This window comes from Cherax quadricarinatus, chromosome 4 (genome assembly GCF_038502225.1).
Source record: "Cherax quadricarinatus isolate ZL_2023a chromosome 4, ASM3850222v1, whole genome shotgun sequence".
In the NCBI taxonomy this organism is placed as follows: domain Eukaryota; kingdom Metazoa; phylum Arthropoda; class Malacostraca; order Decapoda; family Parastacidae; genus Cherax; species Cherax quadricarinatus.
In genome coordinates this window covers 70218636-70228405 of record NC_091295.1, presented here as the reverse complement: position 1 = coordinate 70228405, position 9770 = coordinate 70218636, and the positions used below count along the sequence as shown (strand labels likewise).

General features: G+C 38.0%; 1 protein-coding gene across 1 annotated transcript in view; it reads left to right on the top strand.

Annotated features, from left to right (window-relative positions):
• The first annotated feature begins 1941 nt into the window (after nt 1-1941).
• The window catches only part of LOC138854416 (uncharacterized), a 43430-nt gene continuing 35601 nt past the window's right edge, over nt 1942-9770 (top strand). The window contains exons 1-3 of the mRNA XM_070097513.1: nt 1942-2337; nt 3243-3352; nt 7877-7947. The gene's annotated coding sequence lies outside the window, so the exon portion shown is untranslated. The remainder of the gene's footprint in view (nt 2338-3242; nt 3353-7876; nt 7948-9770) is intronic.

Below are 9770 nucleotides of genomic sequence, written 5' to 3'. Positions count from 1 at the left end.
TCAAACCCTTCAAAATCCCTTTTGTCTACACATTCTGGCCACAGTTTCTTCCAAGCAGAGTTCAAGGTTCTCTTAGTCACTCCCTCCCAAGCCTTACCTATAAGGTTTACACAACTGAGGATATTAAAGTGATCCTTCCAAAACTCTTTTAGAGTCAATCCAGTGTCTGTGGTCACTTCAAAGCACTTTTGAAACAGAGCTTTTGTGTACAGTTTCTTGAAGTTGGAAATGACCTGCTGGTCCATGGGCTGCAGGAGAGGAGTGGTATTAGGAGGCAAAAACTTCACCTTAATGAAGCTCATGTCCCCATAAAGTTGCTCTGCCACGTCTGTAGGATGACCAGGGGCATTGTCTAACACCAGGAGGCACTTAAGGTCTAATTTCTTTTCAGTTAGGTAATCTTTCACATTGGGGGCAAATGCATGGTGTAACCAGTTATAGAAAAATTCCCTAGTGACCCATGCCTTACTGTTTGCCCTCCACAGCACACACAAATTATCCTTGAGGACATTCTTTTGCCTGAACGCTCTGGGAGTTTCAGAGTGATACACTAATAAAGGCTTAACTTTGCAATCACCACTAGCATTGGCACACATCAACAAAGTAAGCCTGTCTTTCATAGGCTTATGTCCTGGGAGTGCCTTTTCCTCCTGAGTAATGTAGGTCCTGCTTGGCATTTTCTTCCAGAACAGGCCTGTTTCATCACAATTAAACACTTGTTCAGGTTCCAGTCCTTCAGTTTCTATGTACTCCTTGAATTCATGCACATATTTTTCAGCCGCTTTGTGGTCCGAACTGGCAGCCTCACCATGCCGTATCACACTATGTATGCCACTACGCTTCTTAAATCTCTCAAACCAACCTTTGCTGGCCTTAAATTCACTCACATCATCACTAGTTGCAGGCATTTTTTTAATTAAATCGTCATGCAACTTCCTAGCCTTTTCACATATGATCGCTTGAGAGACGCTATCTCCTGCTAGCTGTTTTTCATTTATCCACACCAATAAGAGTCTCTCAACATCTTCCATCACTTGCGATCTTTGTTTCGAAAACACAGTTAAACCTTTGGCAACAACAGCTTCCTTGATTGCCGTTTTCTTGCCCACAATAGAAGCGATGGTTGATTTTGGTTTCTTGTACAACCTGACCAGGTCGGTGATACGTACTCCACTTTCATACTTATCAATGATCTCTTTCTTCATTTCAATGGGTATTCTTACCCTTTGAGGTGTAGGGTTGGCACTAGAAGCTTTCTTGGGGCCCATGGTCACTTATTTTCCACAAACAGCACCGAAAACACTGTAATAATACGAAATATTCCGAGTGTATGCTTGAATGTTACCGCGGAGGCTGGCTGGTAAACAATGGGACGGGCGGCACATGTGAGGCTGGCTGAGGGCGCACATTGGACGCGTCTCGGACGAAGGTCGCTGAGCGGGTTTTTGTCCACTATGCGGGGCAAAATTTTAGCGAACAAAGCGTTCGCTATGCGGATTGTTCGCTATGCAAGGCGTTCGCTATGCGGGGGTCCACTGTACCAGTCTATTTTAACCTAACTTGTGTTAAATAATTGTTGATGTATGACCCATATAACTACCTTATACCAGTCTATTTTAACCTAACTTGTGTTAAATAATTGTTGATGTATGACCCATATAACTACCTTATACCAGTCTATTTTAACCTAACTTGTGTTAAATAATTGTTTATGTATGACCCATATAACTACCTTATACCAGTCTATTTTAACCTAACTTGTGTTAAATAATTGTTTATGTATGACCCATATAACTACCTTATACCAGTCTATTTTAACCTAACTTGTGTTAAATAATTGTTGATGTATGACCCATATAACTACCTTATACCAGTCTATTTTAACCTAACTTGTGTTAAATAATTGTTTATGTATGACCCATATGACTACCTTATACCAGTCTATTTTAACCTAACTCTTGTTAAATAATTGTTGATGTATGACCCATATAACTACCTTATACCAGTCTATTTTAACCTAACTCTTGTTAAATAATTGTTGATGTATGACCCATATAACTACCTTATACCAGTCTATTGTAACCTGACTCGTGTTAAATCTGTTTTCCTCTTAATATTTTACTAGATTTTTGTTAATTACTGGGAGCGCTTGAGGTTCCTGAACCTGTACTCCCTGGAACGCAGGCGGGAGAGATACATGATTATATACACCTGGAAAATCCTAGAGGGACTAGTACCGAACTTGCACACGAAAATCACTCACTACGAAAGCAAAAGACTTGGCAGACGATGCAACATCCCCCCAATGAAAAGCAGGGGTGTCACTAGCACGTTAAGGTGGTTAATACTCTGGCATTTCTTAAACCTCTGAAGCCAGTCTTTACAATACTTACGCTTCTTTTCAACCTTTAGTTTTGAGTGAAACATCTTAAGTTTTTCCATGAATAGTTTGTGAATTTTACAACTAGACATTATTTTCATTATTGAAGTTTTAAGAAGTTGCTTGGTATCCACCTCTCACTCTTTGTATACTGTGACATTTTCAAATGGATAATTAGATAAAAAAAAATTGTTTTAGCCAAACACTCTTGGGAATTATTAAAGATTTATATAAAAAATCCTACACTTTACATTGAAAATAAAGTTGGTGAATCATGTTAAATGTGCAAAAATTCCTCTCGAAGAAAATGGCAAGAAGAGTAGGGAAGACTGTTCAATTAGTGATTTTCACTATCACAAGCCTACTTGCAGTATACACCATAGTATATTACAATTTTTTTTTAATACCATGCTGTTATTTCATATGGAAAAAAAAATGCAGTATATTCAGAAACCAGTATTTAGATATCCCCAAAAGGGCATACCTGTAGTGATTGTTGAATTTTGTTTTCTTTGGAGATTTCCATGCAATAACTTGAGATTGCTTCTTCAAGAGGAAGTTTCAGATTATTTTGTGCTTTGTAGGTGACATGTTTATTTACCAGGATGAATAAATGTGTAGCATAAGTTGTTACATGCACACAAAAGCCCATAGTTGTGTAAACATTTCAGGCAGATTTAAAATTATACAATAATAAATTATAGACAATAATCCAGCACCATGGCAGCTGTAATGGAAGAAAACACAATAATTTGAGAATTAAATTAGGAATATTCTTATGTATATCAACATTGATAGCAGTAATGCAAGCTGCTGTGAAGAATACCCAAGACCTTAGAGAAATTTTCATTGAATTTCACAGAATAAAGAACCGTGTGAGAGCAGTGATGAAAATGCAAGCTATCAGATCAACCAGGATGTGATGGATATGTGGGGCAGCAGGCCTCCAGCACCAACAGCCTGGTTGACCAGGCAAGTACCAGTTTCAAGAGTTTATCTACTCAGAGAGTAGATAAACTCTTGAAACTCTTCAAAGGTAAAGGTATAAGGTATATCAACCACAAAATACATCTACTCCTTCAACCTCATGCACTTTTAAGCCCTTTTCTCACTGAAGAAATAGATTATTATATAACAGTAACTATAACAGTGATAATGAGGAAAGTGAAGGTGAATATGACAAGCTATGGTGTCAGTTCTAGTGATAATGAGGAAAGTGAAGGTGAATATGACAAGCTATGGTGTCAGTTCTAGTGATAATGGGATAAAATATTGTAGGGATATAAACAAGGTCTGGTCATGAACCAGGTCGCAGGGGCACTGACCCTCCAGGTACATGTACGTGTATGTGCAAACTCTTAGATTAATGAATACTGTATTTTCTGTGTACAGCCTTTCCTCACTTACCGACGTACGCATTTACTGACAGCTCGGAGTTACGATGGGCTGTCAGATGAGTCCTTATTGTATACTGTGTGGAAAAGGAAAAACAAGAGAAAAATGGAAGAAGTGCAAAACAAGTTCATTTTAAAGGGGTTAGATGTGTGTTTACAGTCTCGGTGTATCGTGGCAGCTTAAGAAGTGATTAAACTCAGTGAACAAGGTATGTCGATGGTAATCATAATAATAATAATCACTCTGGAGTGTTTTAACCCTTAAACTGTCCAAACTTAGATCTACATTCATACACATAGCGTTCTGAACGTAGATATACATTCGATTTTACATTCTTATGTAAATAAAATGTAGATCTACGTTCGGAGCGCTGTACGTATGAATGTAGATCTACGTTCGGAGCGCTGTACGTATGAATGTAGATCTACGTTCGGAGCGTTGTACGTATGAATGTAGATCTACGTTCGGAGCGCTGTACGTATGAATGTAGATCTACATTTGGACAGTTTAAGGGTTAAATATCAGCTACCAAACCTATATAAAATATGTATGACATTTAAAGCACTCCAGAATGATTATTATTTATTATTTTTATGATTATTATTAATTATTATTACCAATGACATACCTTGTTGACTGAGTTTAATCAATCAGGTGTTTCCACGAGTCTGTATTTTATGCCATACGAGAACTTGATGTGGCGTCTTAGCATCAAGCATCTCAATCTCCTTCCTACAGTCACTCAGTACACTAGCTTTCACTGTCTAGAAAACTACATATTTCATCTATAAATTTGTACTTTATTATACACCCCATAGTACAAGATAGACATGCAGCAGCACTTGGAAGAGGAAAATAGAAGTGCAAAAGAAGTTCACAGTAAAGGGGTTAACTGGTGTGTTTGTCTTTGTTTACATTCTTGGTGCCTCTCGTGGCAGCTTAATTAAGAAATGATTAAACTCAGTGAACAAGGTATGTCGATGGAGGGATATGTTGTGTATCTTTATACGTATATGCTTCTAAACTGTTGTGTTCTGAGCACCTCTGCAAAAACAGTGATAATGTGTGAGTGTTGTGAAAGTGTTGAATGATGATGAAAGTATTTTCTTTTTGGGGATTTTCTTTCTTTTTTTTGGGTCACCCTGCCTCGGTGGGAGATGGCCGACTTGTTGAAAAAAAAAAAAAAATTGCTCTGGAGTGGTTTAAACCTCAGCTACTAAACCTGTACAAAATACGTATGACAAACTGCTCCAGAGTAATTATCATTATTTTTATTATTATTATTTTATTATTATTATTATTATTATTATTATTATTATTATTATTATTATTATTATTACCATCGACATACTGACAAACTAACGTTATATGGAGAGGTATTGAAGGGTGGGTGGAGCTATTAGAGAAGGAGGAAGGTGTGACATAAGAACATAAGAACGAAGGAACACTGCAGAAGGCCTACTGGCCCATGTGAGGCAGGTCCAAGTCTCCTACCGGCTTAAGCCAATGCACCCAACCTAGTCAGGTCAGGTCACATTGACTTAAGGGAGGAACACGGCAACCGACCTGGTAGCACAAGCTATCAATAATTCATGGCTCATCATGGTGTGGAGATGTGACTCACGGCACTATAAAGTATTGTATAATTATACTATTACTATCAATAAAGGTTATCTACCTATCATATTTATTCCAGAATAATATTAGGTATAACATGATTAATGTAGAAGCATGATAAAGATGCTCAAATTAATAAAAATTGACATTATATAGAGAGGTGTTGAAGGGTGGGCAAAGGTATTTGAGAGAGGGAGAAGGCACTAGCAGTCCTGTCAGTAACTCATGGTTCACTATGATGTACTGAGGTGTGAGCTCACTTCACTATAAAATATTGTGTAATTATACAATTACTACTATCAATAAAGGTCATCTACCTATCACATTTATTCAAGAATAATATTAGGTTTATTTTATTTTTTTTATTATCACACTGGCCGATTCCCACCAAGGCAGGGTGGCCCGAAAAAGAAAAACTTTCACCATCATTCACTCCATCACTGTCTTGCCAGAGGGGTGCTTTACACTACAGTTTTTAAACTGCAACATTAACACCCCTCCTTCAGAGTGCAGACACTGTACTTCCCATCTCCAGGACTCAAGTCCGGCCTGCCGGTTTCCCTGAACCCCTTCATAAATGTTACTTTGCTCACACTCCAACAGCACGTCAAGTATTAAAAACCATTTGTCTCCATTCACTCCTATCAAACACGCTCATGCATGCCTGCTGGAAGTCCAAGCCCCTCGCACACAAAACCTCCTTTACCCCCTCCCTCCAACCTTTCCTAGGCCGACCCCTACCCCGCCTTCCTTCCACTACAGACTGATACACTCTTGAAGTCATTCTGTTTCACTCCATTCTCTCTACATGTCCGAACCACCTCAACAACCCTTCCTCAGCCCTCTGGACAACAGTTTTGGTAATCCCGCACCTCCTCCTAACTTCCAAACTACGAATTCTCTGCATTATATTCACACCACACATTGCCCTCAGACATGACATCTCCACTGCCTCCAGCCTTCTCCTTGCTGCAACATTCATCACCCATGCTTCACACCCATATAAGAGCGTTGGTAAAACTATACTCTCATACATTCCCTTCTTTGCCTCCAAGGACAAAGTTCTTTGTCTCCACAGACTCCTAAGTGCACCACTCACCCTTTTCCCCTCATCAATTCTATGATTCACCTCATCTTTCATTGACCCATCCGCTGACACGTCCACTCCCAAATATCTGAATACATTCACCTCCTCCATACTCACTCCCTCCAATCTGATATCCAATCTTTCATCACCTAATCCTTTTGTTATCCTCATAACCTTACTCTTTCCTGTATTCACTTTTAATTTTCTTCTTTTGCATACCCTACCAAATTCATCCACCAATCTCTGCAACTTCTCTTCAGAATCTCCCAAGAGCACAGTGTCATCAGCAAAGAGCAACTGTGACAACTTCCACTTTGTGTGTGATTCTTTATCTTTTAACTCCACGCCTCTTGCCAAGACCCTTGCATTTACTTCTCTTATAACCCCATCTATAAATATATTAAACAACCAAGGTGACATCACACATCCTTGTCTAAGGCCTACTTTTACTGGGAAATAATTTCCCTCTTTCCTACATACTCTAACTTGAGCCTCACTATCCTCGTAAAAACTCTTCACTGCTTTCAGTAACCTACCTCCTACACCATACACCTGCAACATCTGCCACATTGCCCCCTTATCCACCCTGTCATATGCCTTTTCCAAATCCATAAATGCCACAAAGACCTCTTTAGCCTTATCTAAATACTGTTCACTTACATGTTTCACTGTAAACACCTGGTCCACACACCCCCTACCTTTCCTAAAGCCTCCTTGTTCATCTGCTATTCTATTCTCCGTCTTACTCTTAATTCTTTCAATAATATTAGGTATAACATAAATAATGTAGAAGCATGATGAAGACACCCAAATTAATAAAAACTGACATTATATAGAGTGGTATTGAAGGGTGGAGAGCAGGGAGGGATAAAAAAAAAGTGGCCACGACCATTACAGAAAATGTTACATACTATATGCCTGAAGGGTAACTATAGAAGATCACTCTTATTCTATGCAAAGACTGAAAAAAGTGCAATTTTCTCCAAAAAAATTTTCCTAAGTAATCAGCTATGCACGCGTTTCCTGGAATATCCCAGAAGTAAGTCATTGACTTATTTCATGTTGTATTACCATTAATAATAAACAGATTGAAAGGAATTTCTCAGCAAACATTAAACTGAATGTTTTAATTTTGGGTGGTGACACTTTTGAAGTGGGTGATTCCTCAGTTAGCGATGAATTTATTTACCGATGGGTTTCTTAGGTCGCTAACTCTGTCGTTAAGTGAGGAGAGGCTGTATTTTGTGCATTCACATAATTTCATTTTCTGTGTATATTAATGTGTGTATTAATCAAAGACTAAACCAAAAGTATTTTTAATCCTTCAGTGTACACCCTTGGAACATATGCCTCTTCAGCTGATAGTGTTGCTATGAATTCAATTCTCTGTTCTGTAGGATTCTGCACGGAGATTCCAGAGTACCAGATGGATGCTGCATGTGGATTGGCAGGATCTGGACCTGCTTATGTAAGTATTATGAAGCTATGCACAGTGCCTTGGTATAATTATTGTTTAAATGTAATACAACCTCTCCTCACTTAACGATGGAGTTCCGTTCCTAAGACCACTTCGGTAAACGAATTTGTCACTAAGTGAGGAGTATACTATAATGGGAGTGAGTCTGTGTGAACCATATTTGATATTGTTTTAATGTCACATTTGCACCATTTATATCATTTCTGGTATATTTTATATGTTTATACAGTAGTGTACTGTACGTATATTGTAATAAACCGAATAGAGGAAATCAGATATTCATACTGGTCAGAGTGCCCGTCGTAAGTCCGAGTCGTTGGTAAATGAGTACTATGTCACTAAGTGAAGAGAGGCTGTTCAGTAAAGCATCACTACTTGCAAAAATACACTCCTGAGCACTTGTGATTAGATGGTAATCCACAAAAATGAAGTTTATATCCAGTATTTATTTTAAAATAAATGACTATAAATATTTTCCATGTGGAAGTGGAACAGTATTCTTCCTCTGTAAGCTATGTGTGTCATACGAGGTGACTAAAATGCCGGGAGCAAGGGACTAGTAACCCCTTCTCCTGTATACATGACTAAAGTAAAAAAAAAGAGACTTGTTTTTCTTTTTGGGTCACCCTGCCTGGGTGGGATATGGCTGGTTTGTTGAAAGAAGAACTACAAATATTGGGTACAAAGTACATGTACTATTGTTACTACAGTATATTTGTAATGTGGTAAAGATGTTCCTTTGATAAGAGTGCAGACTTTTGGAGACTGTATTATTTTTTTTTTTTTTTTCAACCGGGTCATCTCCAAAGAAGAAGAAACACTTTCACCATTGATGACATGCATAACCTGGAGAGGAAGGATTCTGTATGGAAGAATTCTGTATTATCTTTTTTTTTTTTTTTTTTTTTTAATAAACCAGCCGTATCCCACCAAGGCGGGATGGCCCAAAAAGAAAAACGAAAGTTTCACTTTTTAACCCTTTGAGGGTTTCGGACGTACTAGTACGTCTTACGCGCAGGGGTTTTCGACGTACTAGTACGCATAAATTCTAGCGCCGTCAAATCTCACGGGAAAAGGCTGGTAGGCCTCCATATGAAAGAATGGGTCTATGTGGTCAGTGTGCACGGTATAAAAAAAATCCTGCAGCACACAGTGCATAATGAGAAAAAAAAAGCTTTGACCGTTTTTTTGGAATAAAACAGCGACTTTGCACTGTATTTTCGTATGGTATTTATTGTTGTATTCTAGTTTTCTTGGTCTCATTTTATAGAATGGAAGGCATATCACAGAAATTGAGATGATTTTGACTGGTTTTACAATGAAAAGTACCTTGAAATTGAGCTCAAAATAGCAGAAATGTTCGATTTTTACCAAAGTTCAAAAGTAAACAAATCATGCCAAGCGTCCAATACACGTCAACTGGTGAGTCTAATATTCTTTTGCAAGTGCGCCAATATGATTTATACCATTTTTTACACTAATGCAGTAGTATGCATAACATTAAATCTTCTATTTTTTGTGAGAATAAAAATTCAAAGTGGAAAGCAAAAGAATGTAAGAGGGGCCTTGAGACGTGACTAATGAACAGAGGAAATGTCATTTTAGTGCCAGGAATGTATTTCTTGTTTGTTCTGGACCCTATTCAGAAATTGGCATTTTTTGAAATTTGTGTGAAATTGGCAAAATTGCTAAATTCTGACCACTGTATTGGATAGTTGAAAATGGTAAATGGGTGGTTTCTTGCACTTATTCAATAGAAAAAATGTAGTTCTAGCGAAATATTCATGTTTTTTGTCGACTAGTACAGAGGAATT